Here is a 17,252-nt window from a genome sequence, read left to right on the forward strand (position 1 = left end):
AGACAGATGAGAGCTGAGGGCCTCTTGTGTTGGACATATTTTACTTTAACAAGAGGGGTTATTAATCTTCAGACAAACCAAAGGTATGTCTGAATAAACCCCTTTTGTAATTGAGGCCAAACTTTATTAATTTCAATCATGTCTGAAAATCTTTGGTGTTGGACCGGACGGAAAAGGAAAGAGGGGAAGAAGAGAGAGGGACGATAGAGAGAGGGGGGGTAGGGGGTGATAATAGGAGGGGAAGGGGGATAAGACCATGAAGCAGCATAAAGCAACAAGTTTACTGGTTGTTAATCATTATGGTAAGGTTCAAATGTAGTACAAAAAGGGCGGAGCCTGTCAACACACACACTCAAATGTTATAAACACACCTGCTAGCTGCAAAAAATGTCCACCTGTCGACATGTATACAAAACAGATAGTGTTCACACACGCATACTTATGCCTTAAAACCAACTAGTGTGAAATATTTCAGTCATTTAGTCATGCAAACTGTTAGTGCAAAGGTGAGCTAACACCTGTGCTCAGGTGAGTGTTTATGTTCTTCTAAAATGGATGGTGGAACGTGGAAAGAAGGAGGGAGAGTGCCCAGCCATCCCCACCCCAAGACCCCCACCGCAGCAGCAGCGGCAGCCGGAATCCCCCTAACGCCACACGGGAACCGGCAGGGAACAACCGCCGCCCGGGCGACCAAGCCCGCCACCCAGGCCAGGGCCAGCAGGACCGCCGCAAGGCCCCCAGAGCCAGAGAGCAGGGAGGCACGGAGGGAGAGAGAGCGCCGCCCCAGCCCAACCAGGAGAGCAGCCCCCCCGCCGCGCCGGGAGAACCCAACGCAGGGCCCCACCGGAGAAGGACGCCCACAGCCCCAGACGAGCACCCCACCACCACCCAGGAGTTCCGGGCATCCCCCCGCCCCAACCCCAGGTACGAGCCAGGACCCCCCGAGGGAGACCCGCTCCGCACTCCAGGCAGCCATCCGCCCGGCCCACGGTTGGTCCAGGGAGGAGCGAGGCAGGGGCCCGCCGCCCCCGCCCAAGAGGGGGGAACCCCGGGGAAAAAAGAGGGCCCACAAGGGGTGTTGTAAATATGGCCCGACCATGCTCGGCCACAGTTGGAAATTTGGCAGGGCCCAGCGCTCAGGAGCAAGGACCAGAACCCACCCCCCAGGGACACGAACACTCCCGGCTCAGATGTAATGTGAACCCCCCCGCCGCGCGGAGAGAGCACTGCCGGGCCCAGGAAGCCGGTACCCCGGGGACACGGCCGCCGTTGCAAAGGGGCCCGTACCCCCCACCAGGGAAGAGGCAGGGGACAGATGGTCCTAGGTCCCACCTTCCTTGCAAAATGTGTGTGCGTGTATGTGTGTTTGAGAGGGTGTGTGTGTGCATGTGTGTGTGTTTATGTTGGAATGTATATATTGAGGGGGGAGGGGTGTGTGTGCTAAGGGGGGTGCAGTTGAAATTGGCGGGTAGGGCACTGAGGGGACATCTCCTGATTACTCACAGTGACGTCCCCTCACCCTCCCCACCAAGGGACCCTAAATGTCTAAGGTGTGGTTAAAATTGGCGGGTAGGGTGCTAGGAGGACATCCGCTGCTTGCTGGCAGTGATGTCCAAGCACCCCCCCTACCAAGGGCCCTACATGTCTAAGGTGCAAATAAAACCGAAAGAGGGGGGGCCCACTCCATACGGCAACCATAGGAGGGGGGCCACTGCCTAGTAAACCCCCCCCCCAAGGCTCATCGCAGGCTAAGCCCCCCACACCCTCACCCTATTATGAGGTTATATGAGGAAGGGGTTAAGTTGGGGACAGCTGGTAGACTGTCCCCCGGTGGTCAAACAGCTGTCCCCCCCCCCCCCAGCAAGGGGGCCAGGCCCACCCAGCCCAGGGGCCCCACCCCCGGAGGCGCCGACACCCCAGGCCCAGCACCACCACCCCCACACAGAGAGAGAGGAGCCAGAAAGCGTCGGCCCCCCCCCGGAGCAAGCCCAGGCCCCCACCCCCAAATGCCGGCCCTAGAAGAGCTCTGGTCAGGCCTCGACGGGACCGAGGCAGTGCCCCCCGCCAACCCCCCCCAGCACAGGCAAAGGGACCACCCCCCAAGCCAAGCCAGACCACCACCCCACCCCCCACCACGCACCCCCACATCCAAGCCCAGAGGACCAAGCAGCGCCCCAGCCCGCCCCACCCAGGCGCCGGACCCGACCCCCCGACCAACGGAGCCCCCACCACCCCCCGCCAGGCACCGGAGGCCCCCACCCCCACCGCAGCCCGCGGCCGAAGGGCAAGGAGCAGCGACGACCAGGCCCCCCCACCCCCTAAGTCATGGAGTTAGCTATGGGAGACCAGAGAGACTGAATTCTTTCAAAGTTACTTGAACCTTGGGCTGACATTTTTTCCAAGCTGATATGATCAAGCAGCAGATTTCTGTGTTGACTTATATTTATATTTTTCTTGCTTTTCCAATTTATTAAAATAGTTTTTTTAGCAATGCAAAGAGTTATGGAAATGATAGAGCCTAATCCTCCTTCTACATCGATGGCACTCATGTCACCAAGCACACAAAGTGACGGTGAAGCTGTGATTAAAACCTTAAGCCAGACTGATAGATCGGCGCATACCTGCTGCCAGAGAGCCTGGACAGGCGTGCAGAACCATAGTGCATGCATGTAATTGTCGGGTAGATTACTGTCACAGTGCTGACAAATGTCTGAGTTACTGAGACCCATCTTGAACATCCTCTGTCCAGTGTAGTAAATTCTGTGAAGAGTTTTGAAATGGATTAGCTGCAGATTTGGACTTTTTGTCAGTTTAAAGGTGTTTAGACAAAGTTCTGACCAAAAGCTTTCATCTGTGCTGATGCTCAAATCCGCATCCCATTTTGTTGTCGGAAGTGAAATATTATTATCTAAATTACATAAAAGTTTGTATATTTTGGAGAGAGTTTTATTCATTGTGAAATTGATCAGAGTGGTAACTACATCTGGTAGCTTTAAATCGTTGTCTCTGTATTTAAACTTTTTAGTAATAATTGATTTAAGTTGCTGATATTCCAAGAAGTTATTTATTCCATGTTTGTCTTGAAGTTCCTGGGGAGTTATGAATCTTCTATCAATAATTATGTGCTCTAGTTGTTTTATGCCCCCTGCTTGCCAAGCTGGGAAGTGGATAATCTTTTTGTTTATGAGGATGTCTGGGTTGTTCCAGATGGGTGTCATTTTGCACGGTTGAATTGATGATTTTGATATTTTGAGAAATTCCCACCAGGCTGTTAAAGTGGCATTTATATTAGTACTTTTGAAACAATCCTGTCTTTTAACTATTTGGCTGATAAATGGAAGATCTGACAGGTTGATCTTTCCACATAATGCCTGTTCCAAGTCTAACCATGAGTTGGTTTCTGGATTATTTTTTAACCATTTTAAGATGTATTGTAATCTATTTGCAAGAAAGTAATTGTGGAAGTTTGGTAATTCTAATCCTCCACAGCTTTTTGCAGATTTTAAAGTTTTTAGACTAATTCTTGCAGGTTTATTGTTCCATAGAAAGCTTGATATGGATGAGTCTAATGTTTTGAACCATTTTAATGGCGGTTGTGTGGGAATCACTGAGAAGAGATAATTAACTTTGGGTAAGATTTTCATTTTTACCGTGGCTACCTTGCCCATAAGGGACAGAGGCAGGTTGGTCCAGCGTGTTAGATCGTTCTGTATGTTTTTCAGTAATGGGGTGTAGTTTAGCTGCACCAGTTCTGATATTTTGGGGGAAAAATAAATACCTAGATATTTTATATTGCCTGATTTAACTGGTATTGTGAGTCCTTGCCCCGCATTACTGTTCAGTGGTAATAAAACAGATTTATTCCAATTAATGGAATAGTCTGATATGGAAGAGAATTCATTAATGATTGTTGCCGTTTCATTTACAGAATGTATATTACTTAAAAACAGTAATATGTCATCTGCACTAATTTTATGATGGCTGTGTTTGGTTTTAATTCCTTTAATACTCTCATTCTGTCTTATTGCTGCAGCTAGAGGCTCGATAAATATTGCAAAAAGAGAGGGGGAGAGTGGGCAACCCTGTCTAGTTCCTCTTCCAAGAAAAAACCTGTTGGAAGTCTGTTTATTAGTTCTAACTGATGCATTGGGGTTGTGATATAATATTTTGATCCAATTGATGAATGATTCTCCAAACCCAAACTTATGGAGGGCAGCAATGAGGAACTTCCAATTTACTCTATCAAAGGCTTTTTCAGCATCCAGTGATAGTATAGTCATTTCCTGGTTTTTGATGGTGGCAAAGTCTATTATGTTAACGAGTCTGCGGACATTGTCATCCGAGTGTCTGCCTTTGATGAATCCAGTTTGATCAAAGTGAATTATGTGAGGAGTGACTTTTTCTATTCTCTGTGCTAGTGCTTTGCAGATAATTTTTACATCTGCATTAATTAAAGAAATGGGGCGATAGCTTGAAGGACTCGTGGGGTCTTTGTCTGGTTTTAGAAGAAGGATAATGTTGGCAGAGTTCATGTTAGGTGGTAGAGATTGGCTTTCATTGATAAATTTTACCGTTTTATAAAACGTTGGTGCCAGTTGTTCCCAGAATTCCTTATAAAACTCTGCAGGAAAGCCGTCGGGTCCTGGTGCTTTACCATTAGGCATAAGTAACAGAGCTTCATGAAGCTCAGACAACGAGAGCGGAGAGTCTAAATTTGTGATTTGATCTTCGTTTAACTTGGGCAGGTTTATATTGTTAAGAAATGAGTTGATGCTTTGTTCTGATGGATTGATCTGTGGAGTGTATAAGTTTTGATAAAAGTCTTTAAACGCATTATTAATTTTTACCGGGTCATGAGTGACATTCCCTGTTTGGTCCATAATAGAAGTGATTGTTGATTTTTCTTTATTAATTTTAAGCTGATTAGCTAGAAATTTGCCAGATTTATTTGAGTTTTCATATCTTTCCAGTCGAAGCCTTTGTATCTGAAATTGTGTTTGTTTATTGATGATGTCATTAAACTGCAGCTTTAAATTTTTCAGGTCGCCCAGTATGTGTTCCTGGGCAGAAGCAGCATAAGCAGTCTCCAGAGTTTTGATTTTATTTTCTAATACTAATAAATCTGCTTTCTCTTTGCGTTTTCTATGCGTTGAATAAGAGATGATTTTCCCTCTCATGACTGCTTTTGCTGCTTCCCAAAAAATACTTGGTGATATTTCAGAAGTATTGTTGAATTCTAAGAAGGTTTCCCACTCTTTTTTAAAGAATTCAATAAATTCCTGGTCTTTTAACAGAGACGTATTAAACCTCCAGGTTGAACCCGAGGGTGTGGGTACTTCCCTTGAAATAGTAACAGAAACTGGTGCATGGTCACTGATAATAATTGGATGAATGTTGGAACTTTTAATTTCTTTCAAAAGGGAGTTACTGACTAATAAATAATCTAAACGAGAGTGTGAATGATGAACTGGAGAGAAAAAGGTGAACCCCTTAGTGTTTGGATGACATGAGCGCCAAGCGTCGCAGAGACCCAAATCATTCATGTACTGCTTTAGAATACTTGCAGACTGCCATGTCCGCTGGTTTGCTGCTGTGCTGAGTCTGTCAAGTTCAGGGTCCAAAACAAGGTTGACGTCTCCTCCTATAATGATTGTGGAGTCAGAGTGAACTGAGAGTGAGGTGAAGAATCTGTGAAAGAAGGAAAAGTCGTCAACATTAGGACCATAGATGCTGGCTATGCAAAAGTCCTTATTCTGAATGGATATGTTAATGATTACAAATCTGCCTTCTGGGTCAGTAACTGTATCCTTATGAGTAAATGTAACATTTTTATTAATCAAAACTGCAACCCCTCTTTGTTTGGAGTTGAAACTGGCAGAATAGATGATGATACATGTTGATTAAATGCTGATTACAGCCCGTCCACTGCCTCTGGCTTGAGGCAAGCTCTGCTGCATGTGACAACTTCTCCCCTCACACTCCAATACACCTCTAATCCCATGCAGTGTTAATGAAATGCACCGTTAAACTCATATAAGGTTGCATAGTCCGACTGGACCACATGTCGGTTGTTAATAAAAGGACAGCTCCCCCAGTTTTCTGCTGACTTTCTCTCGTGTGTTGTGATTCAGCTGGGGCAAAAGGCGACTTCACTGAAGTACTTGTGGATGGGTAGCTCATGTCTGGTGTCTAAGGTTTAAATTATATTAATAAACCCCGTTTTCTCCACGGTATAAATGGTACTACGTCTTTGGCTAGATGCAAAGCGAACATTTCTGTGATTGTTTTCCACCGTGCCCCTCTCCTGTCATATGCAGTGCCTTGTGAAAAGGATTCGGCTACAGTTAGCTTTTTTTTTTAGCTATGTTTTTTTGGTCACTCCGGTTTTGTTCACCTTGGAGAGGCTGGGATTTTTCAGATTCGGCTGGACGTCTCTGTTTCTGGTGTTGGCATAGGTTTGTGGTGCTGCTGCGATGGGCTTTAGGCAAATGTTGCAGAGTGAGGTCTCTTCCTCCACGTCTGTGACAGCAAACCCACAACAGTTTCAAACAACAGATGATTTTATTCCTTTCTTGGGAACAAACTTCCTACTCTCACCGGTAGCCATGTTGTCGCTTGCTGTTTCGTGTGAGCTATGATGTTGTTTGTCGCTTGCCATACTGCCATGTGAAACTATCGCTACAGAAGCTCAGGGAGCCAAAAATGCGGCATTACACAAAAACTCGATTTAGTTATTTTTTAAATCGCCCGTAAAAAAAAAGTAAATTAATTGTTTCAATCGATTTTTCGCCCAGGCCTATATTTTTGCTTGTTTTGTTAAAGAAAGTAAATGTATGTCAGCCACATGACTTAAGTGTGTGCAGAATTTTACAAACAGTCAGAATTAGACATTGTTGAAATACATAACATATGGAACTTTATTAAAATAAAAACAGACATAGACAAAGAAATATTTATGTGACGTTAGCTTAGAAGGGTGGCTACACTAAAATGTTTTAACCTCATTAATTTCTTACTTTTTATAAATAGAAGCAGAAAAAAAAACATCCCAATTAAAAAAACATTCAACAACTCAATAAAAGTTCAGGTAATTCTAATAATTACTGCTTGTGACTTGAAAAATAAATCTACAATTGTCTTGGAGCCTAGATAAAAACCGGTCAAGGCCCAAAGCTAATATGAAAACAAAAATTTACAAACACTCTGGAAAAGACTTAAGATAGAAATGCATATAAAGGTGCCAGGTCCTTTCAACTGTCTTGGTGTGCAATAAAAGAAAAACACTGAAAGGAAGAAAAAAAAAAAAAAGAAATCCAAGGATTTATTCAAAAAGCAAAAAAGACTATTGTTAACATTTTTGTCACAAAGAACATACAACATTTCCTTATGTATCATCCAAACACTTTAAGCTTCATCTTACACTGATGGATTCATCTAATGAAGAATTATAACCAAATACAAACTTAGAAACAGAACAGACATTGAGTGGGAAAAAAGGTATTTGTTTTTAATCAAAATAGATTTTGAAAAGATAAGTTAGTAAGCATTCATTTCAAATACAAGGCAGTTTATTTACACAATATTATTAAAAAATTACATTGAAATGAGACTCTCAACTCTCAGACACTGTTCGTGTTTGACCGTAGAGCTTCCCGTTTCAAACTTTATGCTAAAAATAACATTTCCTTTATTCCTGCATTATTGTGTGTCGAGTGCCCATAATGTCATATATATAAAAGATGTTAGCGTGATTTACTTTTGATGCAGGCTGCATGAAAATGATGTTTGCAAGTACAACAATTTATAGAAACCAAAAACAAGTTGAACTAACTTAGTTTTAGTTAAATGACACAGTTTATAGGCAAAGCCTCAGTTATCACATCATCTGCTGCTTTCTGTGACAAAGAAAATCACTCTGACCTCAGAAAATTCCTCTTCGGTAACATCCAGAGAAATGACTCATCTCACGGTTTTAAAATCAACATTTACAAATGTGAGAAGTGAATGCGTACAGGAGTGGATTCAGACAGCTGTTTATGAATGCCAGTGCGTTAACAATGTCCTGTACCTGTGCAAAACGTTTTTCAAGCTTCTCATTGTGTAAAGCAGTAGCTCCAACACGCAATATATTTATAGTGTGGTATGGAATCCACAAGACAAAAAACACTATAATGATACTGGTAACCAGTCTGGATGTCTGAGGGTTGTTAAAAAATGCTGCTCGATTCACCTTCCTGTAAAGCTGAATGTATGAAAATGCTACAATAAAAAAGGCAGCAAATCCCACCAGAATCTCTGTCAGCAGCACAGCTAACTTCTCGGATGGACAGGAATATTGATTTCTGCACCTTAGCCAGTGCTTATCAGGGGTTTCGTGTGTAACCAGATAAGCAGGGATGGAAAGAGTCATTGCAACCAGCCAAAGCAAAACCAACAGCAACCTCATTTTTGTCTTATTGTAAAACTCCTGGTGCACTATGAGCATGTAACGCTGGAAGCTCAACAAAACTATAGTTAGCACACTTCCATAAACACTGCAGTACATGAGATATGCTAGGATTTTACAGGCCAGTAGACCAAAGATCCAGCTGTAGAGCAGACTGTAAATCCACAGTGGGAGAGTCAGCAGAAAGAGCAGGTCTGACACGGCCAGATTCAGCATCAAACTCTGGGTCATGCTGGACAGCTGCTGAAAATTTGGCTTCAGAATGATGACAGCAATGTTTCCAGGGACTCCCAGGAGGAAGCTGAGAGACATAATCACTGCAGGAAGCACACCTCTGGAGTCCATGGAAGGAGGGGAAGTTGAAGGGAAAAGTTGAGAATAGGTGGAGATGTTTGAAGATGCTGTAGTCAGGCCGGGAAGCTCCATGATGCCCCGCAAACAAGTGATGAACCTAAAAGTCACAAAATAGTTTGAAAATCAAAGATTATGCACTGATACGAGAAATGTGAGCATATACAAGCTATGAAAGTCCTCATGAAAGTCTCATGAAATCGTCACGTCTACATTGCATCATTGACAAAAAATATCTCAGAGACTCTTCTTTCTCTTTCGGCTTTTCCCATCAGGGGTCGCCACAGCGAATCATCGTTTTCCACCTCACTCTGTCATGGACATCTTCTACCCTAACATTAGCCAACTTCATGTCCTCTGTTAAGACATCCATGTATCTCCTCTTTGGCCGTCCTCTTGCCCTCCTGCCAGGCAGCTCCATCTCCAACATCCTTCTACCAATATATCCACTATCCCTCCTCTGAACATGTCCAAACCATCTCAGTCTGGCTTCTCTGACTTTGTCGCTAACACAGGCAACATGAGCCGTCCCTCTGATGTACTCGTTCCTTATCCTGTCTAACCTGGTCACTCCTAAGGAGAACCTCAACATCTTCATCTCCGCTACCTCCATCTCAGCCTCTTGTCTCTGTCTCACTGCTACCGTCTCTAACCCATAGAGCAGAGCTGGTCTCACCACTGTCTTGTACACCTTTCCTTTGAGTCTTGCTGACACTCTTCTGTCACACAACACTCCTGACACTTTCCTCCACCCGCTCCAACCTGCCTGCACTCGCCTCTTCACCTCTTTTCCACACTCTCCATCACACTGAACTGTTGACCCCAAGTACTTAAACTCCTGCACCTTCTTCACCTCAGCCCCCTGTAACCTAACGCTTCTACCTTGATCCCTCTCGTTCAGACACATGTATTCTGTCTTACTACGACTGACCTTCATGCCTCTTCTTTCCAGAGCAAACCTCCACCTCTCTAGCTGTTCCTCCACCTGCTCTCTACTCTCACTGCAAATTACGATGTCATCCGCAAACATCATTGTCCAGGGAGATTCCTGTCTTACCTCGTCTGTCAGCCTGTCCATCAGCATAGCAAACAAAAAGGGACTCAAAGCTGATCCTTGGTGTAGTCCCACCTCCACCTTGAACTCCTCTGTCTGACCTACAGCACATCTCACCACCGTCATACTTCTCTCATACATGTCCTGAACTACTCTGACATACTTCTCTGCCACTCCAGACGACCTCATACAGTACCACAGCTCCTCCCTCGGCACCCTGTCATACGCCTTCTCTAAATCTACGAACACACAATGCAGCTCCTTCTGACCTTCTCTGTACTTTTCCATCAACATTCTCAAAGCAAAAATGGCATCAGTGGTGCTCTTACGGGGCATGAAACCATACTGCTGCTCACAAATCTCCACCTTCTTCCTAAGCCTGGCTTCCACTACTCTTTCCCACAGCTTCATTGTGTGGCTCATCAACTTTATTCCTCTATAGTTGCTGCAGTTCTGCGTGTCACCCTTGTTCTTAAAGATCGGAAGCAGAACGCTTCTCCTCCATTCCTCAGGCATCTTCTCACTCTCTAGAATCCTATTGAACAACCTCGTTAGAAATTCCACTGCTGTCTCTCTTAAGCACTTCCATACCTCCACAGGTACGTCATCAGGACCAACGGCCTTTCCGCTCTTCATCCTTTTCAGAGCCTTTCTAACCTCATCCTTTCCAATCTCTGCTACTTCCTGCTCCACAACAACCACATCTTCCTCCCTTCTTTCCCTGTCATTTTCCACGTTCATCAGCTCCTCAAAATACTCCTTCCATCTTTTCTGTACACTCTCCTGGGTTGTTAGCACCTTTCCATCTCTGTCCTTAATCACCCTTATCTGTTGCACGTCCTTCCCATCTCTGTCTCTCTGTCTGGCTAGCCTGTACAAGTCCTTCTCTCCTTCCTTTGTGTCTAGCCTGTCATATAGCTCATCGTAAGCTTTCTGTTTGGCCTTTGCCACCTCTCTCTTCACTCTACGCTGCGCTTCCTTGTACTCCTGTCTACCTTCCTCAGTCCTTTCTACATCCCACTTCCTTTTAGCCAACCTCTTCCTCTGGACGCATTCCTGTACTTCCTCATTCCACCACCAAGTCTCTTTACCATCTTTCCTCTTTCCAGATGACACACCTAGCACCTTCCTACCTGTTTCCCTGATCATCTCTGCTGTAGTTTCCCAGTCATCTGGAAGCTCATCCTGACCACCCAGGACCTGTCTCAACTTCTGCCTAAATTCCTCACAAGTTTCTTCATTCTGTAGCTTCCACCACTTGGTCTTCTTTTCTGTTTTCCCTCTCTTCTTCTTCCTGACCTCCAGAGTCATCTTACACACCACCATGCGGTGCTGTCTGGCTACACTCTCTCCTACCACCACTTTGCAGTCATTAACCTCTCTCAAATGACCTCGTCTACATAGGATGTAGTCCACCTGAGTACTCCTACCTCCACTTCTGTATGTCACTCTATGTTCCTCTCTCTTCTGGAAGTAAGTGTTGACTACCGCCATTTCCATCCTCTTTGCAAAGTCCACCACCATCTGTCCCTCCAGATTCCTTTCCTTCACACCAAACCTGCCCATCACCTCCTCATCACCTCTGTTGCCCTCACCAACATGCCCATTAAAGTCTGCTCCAATAACAACTCTCTCTCCTCTGGGGAAACTCTCTATGACCTCATCCAACTCACTCCAGAATCTCTCCTTCACTTCTAACTCACAGCCAACCTGTGGTGCATACCCACTGACTACATTCACCATCACCCCTTCAATTTCTAACTTTAGGCTCATCATCCTGTCTGAGACTCTTTTCACCTCTAGAACACTGTTTACAAACTCCCCCTTCAGAATCACTCCTACCCCATTTCTCTTCCTATCAACACCATGATAGAACAGTTTGTATCCTCCTCCAATACTACGTGCCTTGCTGCCCTTCCAGAGACTAGTGTTTATTATTTGTTTAATTTAAAACCCAGTTTATGATATTGTCACAAGAACAGACAGATGTCTGGATCCAAATGTAGCAGGTTTATGAGCTCAGTTAAAAGTCCACAAAGCTAAATCAGGGTCAATAACAGGCAGAAGTTCGTCAGAGGAGAGACAGGATGGTCAAAATTTAGGCGATGGTCGGGGCAGCCGGCAGGCAAACAGAGTTAGATATAGGGTCAGGAGAGAGTGTTCGGCATCCAGGACGTTTGGTTAGAACTCAGGATATGGTTCCTGATGGTGAAAAGAGGGGGAGTAGGAGTTCTGACTTCTGACAGATAGAGCTCTATATGTGAAAAATAGTATATCCTAAACCAGGGGTTGGCAACCTGCGGCTCCGGAGCTGCATGCGGGTCTTTCATGCCTGTGCTGCGTCTCTCTGTGGTTTATTAAAATAACTATCATTCTAAGATTGTCGTGGTGCCTTCAACACCATCGGGTAGTGCGAGGGGGCAGGAGGAAGAACAGAGTGAGCAGGCAGCCGTGAACGCAGACCAGAGTCTGTTATGGGTTGGAAACTTCTTCTAAAAAGAGTCAGTTGCAATCTTGTAGGGGCACATGAGCGCCCCCGCCCCCGCCCCCCCCCCCCCCCCCCAAAAAGAAAAGCAAACAAAAAAAAAACATGTTTTTTTCCTTGACTAAAACCACCCATTTCCACGTAAAATAATTACATTTACGTTAGGCCGTCCATACTAACCTGTCCACTGTCTGCTACGATGACTGTGTGTTGCGCTTTCTGTGTAGAACACACTGGAGGGGGGGGTTGCACGCGGGGAAAAACAACTTGAAGCTGCAGAGGATGTGAACAGGTAGAGAGGTGGGGGCGGGGCTTAGACTAACCGCTTCTGATTCCAGACCCGCAACAAACTAACAGCTGCTTCTTCATAAAAAATAGTTTTCATCCATGAAATTAATTTACTTTATTGGGTTTACTGGATTTAAAGCAAAAAAAAAAAAAAAAAAAAATAGAAAGGAGTCTGCATCAAAGGGAATTTATTTCCATCATCTCACTTATCTTAACTCCAGATAAGTGAGAAAAGACAATTCAAGGTTGTGGAAAATAGACAAAAGATCAAAGGAAACATAACGCTCATAAATAATTAAATAAATAATTAAATAAATACACTGACAGCCTTTTGAATCAATACAATTTTGGCCAAATGAACTATCAAGATATGTCGGCGAAACCATTTTTTCTAACACCCTTAGTGTTTGCGGCTCCCTGTGCTTTCATTTCTTTTGGAAACTGATCCAAACGGCTCTGAGTGGTAAAGGTTGAGGACTCCTGTCCTAAACAGAATAGTCTGAAAACATTTGCATCTACCCAATCTAAAACAGAATAAACCACATTTGCAAAAAGGGAAGGCACTGTACTAAAGAAAAACAATAACAACAAAGCAAAATGTGTTTTCATTGTAAAACATATCACACTTTTCATGTCTATTAAAACCGACAAGAACAAAAAAAATGATAATGAAGGCATTTTTATAAAATATAAGAATGGCAGAATATAGTCTCTTGTGTACACTATCGTTTTTTAGTTGGGATCTTTATTTTAAGATCCTACTGTAATCAATGTTCTCTTCTAACTCAAATCCTCTTTTTTTTGTAGTTGTCATGAAATATTTTGTTTTTCCACAAAGTTCAAGGACTGAATATCTGATCCACTTGACTGTCTTATATGGCAAAATTTCAAAGGACTGAGATGTAAAAGTAATTAAGTCTTTCTGTATTTTTTTGCTTTAGTTGTGTCTTAAAGATAAAGGACTAATTTCACTGAGCCAAAGGTCCTATAGAAATGCTTGCATCTTGTTCTTTTTGACATCCCTAAACAATTCACATAAGGAATATTAGGTTTAACACAAATCGTTGTCTATGAGACACTTTCACGTCACTAGAGGGATTTCACTTTTCAGTCTCAACAAAAAAAGACAATCTTATTAGCTTAATATGTTTCATTTTCTTTTAGAAAAACAAAAGAAAGAACTCTGTTTTAATGGGAAAAAATTAATATAGTTTAAAGACAGTTCTCAATGTCTTCAGAGCTAATATAGCTGCAGGAAAAAGAAATGTAGTCTTTTTTTATACTTTTTAATAATTTGTATAACTTGTTTGTTTCATCAAAATAAACATATTTAGTATTGCTTCAAAATGTGGTGCTGTTTAAAAATAAAATAATAAAAAGTAATTCAAATATTTATCTTAATTTTACAAAAAAATGTTTTTTTGAATCAAGCCTTTTTTCTCAAACAGACAGGGAGAATGTCTCCTCAAACATAAGACCAGTCACTATTATACCAAAAAGTAAATTGGAGCCAGCACTGAGAGTTTTTGGCTAAAAGCAGAATTAGCAAAACTTTAAAGAATAAATGACTCCCCTGTCTTCATTAAGACTCTCAGCTTGTGATCATCAGTATGCATCCAAAGGAAATGAGATCAAGCTTTTTTTTGTAACAAACATTGTGAGAAGTAAATAAATACAAGACTGGATTTAGGCAGTTTTTCACAAAATGCCTAAATACAAGACTGGATTTAGGGAGTTGTTCACAAAATGCAATGCTTTAAAGGTCTAAAATGTAGTTAAACAATACTGGATTGTTGAAAAATGTTGCCCACTTCTCTTCAGACAATTATATGAAAATACTACAAGAAAAAAGATGGCAAAACCTACCGGAGCCTCCACCACAGGAATTCCCTGAGATTCACAGCATCTTTTGCTCAGATCAGTGGTTACCTGTCGGACCACAAAAGCAAGAATGGAAAGAATGATTGAAACCAGACTGATGTGTCCAGTTCTTCTGATGCACCACCAGCAAGTAGTGCTGAACAATGATGCTTTAATCATGCCCTTTTCTGTTCAATAAATGGCCAGTAACACAATGAGGAAATAGAATTGTCAGGTTTTGTCTGTTCCTGTCCCTTCGCTTCCCTCCATTTCCTGCTTGGTGTATTTTCCCCTTTGGTTCTTTGCTCGCCCTAGCTCTCCTCCACAGGTGTCCAGAATGAAGCGGGGCATCCTGACACACCTGCAAGTGATCACCCCAACAGCACTGATGACTGGTTCCTCCAGCTTTTCCCTGCCAGTACGGTTGCCTACCTCATGTGGTGTTGAGACCACATTTGAGTTTGCTTCCCTGACCTTTTACTCATATCCTAATCAGATCATTTTGTTTCTGCTCTGACCTGCAAACATGCAGCTTGTTCTGTGAAGGGAATGCATACAGGAGTGGATTTAAACAGCTGTTCATAAATGTCCGTGATCCAACAATGTACCACATCTATGCAAAAGGTTTCTCAAGCCTCTCCTCATGTAAAGCAGCTGCCACACTCAATACATTTGGTGTGCAATCCACAGTACTGGTAACCAGTCTGGATGTCTGAGGGTTGTTAAAAAAATGCCTTCCTGTAAAGGTCCTGTAAATGTGTGAGGCCAGCAAGCCTAAGATCCAGTTGTAGAGCACACTTAAAGTTAATATTTCAAGTCTTTTAAAAGTGATAAGAACAAAGGTTCCACACACACAAACAAAAAAACAACAAAAATGATGGTATGTCTCTAAAGCAGGGGTCTCAAACTCACAGCCCCCAAGATGAGATTTTGCGGCCCCCGCCCTAATATGAAAGTTTAATGTTAGTGCATCCCGCCAGTTTTTTATAAGTGACACTTTTTCAGTGTTGTGCGCGGAGCTGACAAACCAACCAATCACAGTGGGGTATATGACTCTGGGTGGCGTGACATTGACCGTGCTTGAAAGCAGGGAAACATTTAAGGCAGGAAACCTGACAGCCCCCTCCCCAGAACACATTAAGGAGTTCCTTACTTTCCTTTTTAGAAAGCGTCTATTCGCTCGTCATTTTCTAAATACGTGCAGCCAGTGGACCTGTAGGAAGGTTAAGGTTGTGATTACGGTTACGCACTAAGGCGTATTAACCCCAATGATGCCGCTTCAATGCTGCTGGCGCGTCTTTTAACTTGCTGCTGTCGCTATTTTGCTTGTTTTTCCCCTCCGACATTTTTGTTTGAATGTGTATTCTTCTTCGTCCGTCCGCGACAGCCAATATCACAACAAGTGCCCCATCTACCCTCTGAAGAATCGGGTTATGATGATTAATATAATGTTTTACAGGGTCTTCAAACGTAAATAAAAGGTTGATACTTGATGAAGACGCACCGAAAATCAATCACGGGACTATTATTGCGAAATATTACAATATTAATATTTTGGCACACCCCTACTTGAATGCAACTGTGCAAATATAAGAGTGACTACTCTACAATAACTTGCGACCAAGGTTTAAATGTGAAAAAGTTATGAGAAAGAAAATCCAAAAATGGTAACTGAATTCTGTTTCTCCGTTACTGATTTGTCTTTTAAAGAGTAAACTTAAAAAAAAAAAGTCTAAGTACTGTCCAGATTTACTGACAATAATTCTAAGGCCACACTGAGGGTCTCAGCTGTACAGAAGGAAGTGCTGACAAGTGTCCAGCAGTAAGAAGAAGACAAGAGAAGTCGTGTTCAGAAGAACCCATTGGTAGAGGTTACAGAATAAAATTGGAGTCTTCTTTTGTGTTTAATAGTTATAATTCAACAGTGTTAACTGAACTGTGTTAATAAGGACATTTAAATCAGAAAACAGCAGATGTAGAAGACTGAATAAACAGAAATGTGTTATTGATTTATTTACTTATTGATTTTTTTTTATTTGGGTATTTTATTTATTTGAATGAGGTTTTTTATAAGTAAATTTTGTAGAGAAAACAGTTAATAATAGAGTAAAGTTAATAGTATAATATAAGTTCCATGCAAATTTACTGGCTCTCAGACTCACAAGTTGCGCGTGTGTGTGTGCTGAAGTTGCGGCCCAGCCTCAGCTTGACCCTGCCTACAGTGGCCCCAGGGTAAATTGAGTTTGAGACCCCCGCTCTAAAGTATACGAAGAATATTAAATCTATACTATTAACATCATATGAAGTCAAAAATAAAGCAAAAGAAGACTGGATTTGAAGAACTGTAAAAGTGTAATTTACCTTTGGAAGATGAATCAAGTGAAAGGAAAGACAAGTCAGGGAATTAAGGAAACGTAATGCATACAGGAGACGATACAGGCTGCTATTCAAAGTGACCAGTGCTCCAACAATGTACAACAATGACCTTCTGTAGAACTCCACCAGGCCCTTAATATTAAGAGAAACTGGAATCACAGTCAGTACATTATTGACATAATAGGGAAAGTTTAAAACAAATATGATCACAGTGATGCTGGAAACCAGTCTGAATGTTTGAGGATTGTTGAAGAAGCTGCTTGCTTCACCTTTCTCTGAAGGCAAAAATATGAAGAATATGAAGATAAAACGTTGCAATAAACATTGTGATAAATCCCCATGTGATTCTTCTATCATTACAACCATAACCAGAAAAGTAGAGAGCAACTTAA

General features: G+C 42.7%; 1 long non-coding RNA gene across 1 annotated transcript; it reads right to left on the bottom strand.

Annotated features, from left to right (window-relative positions):
- Window positions 1–6,893: 6,893 nt before the first annotated feature.
- On the bottom strand, window positions 6,894–15,259 carry LOC144990125 (uncharacterized). Its single transcript, XR_013654081.1, has 2 exons — window positions 14,491–15,259; window positions 6,894–8,897 (listed from the first exon to the last, which is right to left on the bottom strand). It is a non-coding gene; the product is annotated as an uncharacterized LOC144990125 (long non-coding RNA).
- Window positions 15,260–17,252: the final 1,993 nt, after the last annotated feature.

The sequence above is a fragment of the Oryzias latipes genome, chromosome 24 (assembly GCF_053564925.1).
Source record: "Oryzias latipes strain Hd-rR chromosome 24, Olatipes_Hd-rR_3.1".
In the NCBI taxonomy this organism is placed as follows: Eukaryota; Metazoa; Chordata; class Actinopteri; order Beloniformes; family Adrianichthyidae; genus Oryzias; species Oryzias latipes.